The 2,412-nt window shown below is 48.8% G+C and overlaps 1 non-coding gene across 1 annotated transcript; it reads left to right on the top strand.

The window, feature by feature from the left end:
• Positions 1-1,621: 1,621 nt before the first annotated feature.
• Positions 1,622-1,779, top strand: LOC125774150 (5.8S ribosomal RNA). Its single transcript, XR_007420631.1, has one exon. It is a non-coding gene; the product is annotated as a 5.8S ribosomal RNA (ribosomal RNA).
• Positions 1,780-2,412: the final 633 nt, after the last annotated feature.

Raw genomic sequence — 2,412 nt, 5'->3', positions numbered from 1 at the left:
CCATTGCATTGTGTCTGGTGTGTAGGTACCCAGACACTTAAGCAAACTCGATCGTTGTACACTGTGATGGGCGAGCATCACTGTGTCTCCGTGCCGTGTAAGAGCTCCCCTGGCCATCAGGCACTTGAAAGGTCCTTCGACGACGAGTTACAATAGTGGTGTGTTAGATACGTCAGGTGATGGTATCTACTGTTGTGCAATACGTATCCGGCCACGGCACGGAACGAACGGGAACTGTGGTGCAGACATACAAAGAGTTAAGCCTATTAGTCATTAACTCTAAGGACGGGGCCATGGGGCGGTACGCAAAGGATACGGATGAGCGAGTATGCAGGCCCAATACTCAATAGCTCGATCCGATCCAAGCACATGAGTTGACTGCGGCGCCAGGTTAACCAATGTGCTAGATTCTATTTGGCCAGTAGAATCTTGTGTCTTATGCGATTTGATACCAAGACACCAGAACGAAAGTTAGTTGAAGAGTTATTAAACTCTTATGAAGTATGGTTGTGCAATCACAACTTATGACTTTAACCTATAAAGTGGATATGGACTTGCAATTATAACATGGAATCTCTACACACCCCATGAGCTCGATCCAATCCACGCACACGAGTTGCCTGAGTAGCGACAGGTATACCGATGTGCAATACGTATCCGGCCACGGCACGGAACGAACGGGAACTGTGGTGCAGACATACAAAGAGTTAAGCCTACTAGTCATTAACTCTAAGGACGGGGCCATGGGGCGGTACGCAAAGGATACGGATGAGCGAGTATGCAGGCCCAATACTCAATAGCTCGATCCGATCCAAGCACATGAGTTGACTGCGGCGCCAGGTTAACCAATGTGCTAGATTCTATTTGGCCAGTAGAATCTTGTGTCTTACGCGATTTGATACCAAGACACCAGAACGAAAGTTAGTTGAAGAGTGATTAAACTCTTATGAAGAATGGTTGTGCAATCACAACTTATGACTTTAACCTATAAAGTGGATATGGACTATCAATTATAACATGGGGCACACACCATGTTCTCGATCCAATCCACGCACACGAGTTGCCTGAGTAGCGACAGGTATACCGATGTGCAATACGTATCCGGCCATAGGCACGGAACGAACAGGAACTGTGGTGCAGACATACAAGGGCCATGGGGCGGTACGCAAAGGATACGGATGAGCGAGTATGCAGGCCCAATACTCAATAGCTCGATCCGATCCAAGCACATGAGTTGACTGCGGCGTCAGGTTAACCGATGTGCAATACGTATCCGGCCATAGGCACGGAACGAACAGGAACTGTGGTGCAGACATACAAGGGCCATGGGGCGGTACGCAAAGGATACGGATGAGCGAGTATGCAGGCCCAATACTCAATAGCTCGATCCGATCCAAGCACATGAGTTGACTGCGGCGCCAGGTTAACCGATGTGCTAAGAGAGTTGTTCCTGGGCCTTCAAAGTGACTTCAAAACTATCTTAGCGAATGGTGGCCATGGGCGTAGACATGAGCCACAAGTCACAAGGCCTGGGACTATTGGGTAATAAAGACAACTTAGTCAGAAAGTTAGTCTTTGGACGTACCACCGGGATTGTGTTACATTGGGAACCTTACTATAAAACCCTAGGCAGGGGATCACTCGGCTCATGGATCGATGAAGACCGCAGCTAAATGCGCGTCACAATGTGAACTGCAGGACACATGAACACCGATAAGTTGAACGCATATTGCGCGTCGGACGATTAAACCCGGCCGATGCACACATTCTTGAGTGCCTATCAATTCCTTGATATACAACAAACCAAACTTCAGGGTGGAGCGTGCCACAATAGAACACTATGGCGAGCAGCCCGTCTAGTGTCGTGGGGGAAACACGCTTCCACACTGTGCATAATGGCGTGCTCGGGACCTTTGTTGGGACCGCAGGGCGCTGAAAGTAAAGGGGTGAACCGCATAAATCGCACGCACGTAAACGCGCACACACACAAATAGAGTGAGACGTATCGTAGGATACCGCTAAGAGTACGTTGTGAAACATGGGGAAATTCAATCGAAAACCTCTTTGATGTCCAAGATTTCGTTGACCGTATCCGTCGTAATACTGGATCAACGTGCTTGGGGGAAAACGTCAAAGGGTTTTATAATAGTGGTGCATGATTAACCCATCGATGCCCGAGGGGAACATGTTGTCCAATACAATAGTGGTGCAGTTGGCTCGACATGCTCGGGGGGAGACATCGTGGGTCCAAGTCGACCAAGTCGACCGGGAGTTGTTGTTGAGAGATCGAATCAAAACGATGCCGAGCGGAACTCGTTGTCCTTATTGGAGTGATATTCGGACAACGTGCTCGGGGGGGCCATCGTTGATTCAAAAATGACCGTAAATTGCCCAATCCGTGTGTGTGTGTGT

This window comes from Anopheles funestus (genome assembly GCF_943734845.2).
Source record: "Anopheles funestus chromosome X unlocalized genomic scaffold, idAnoFuneDA-416_04 X_unloc_85, whole genome shotgun sequence".
Classification (NCBI taxonomy): domain Eukaryota; kingdom Metazoa; phylum Arthropoda; class Insecta; order Diptera; family Culicidae; genus Anopheles; species Anopheles funestus.
This window is presented reverse-complemented; position numbering and strand designations above follow the sequence as displayed.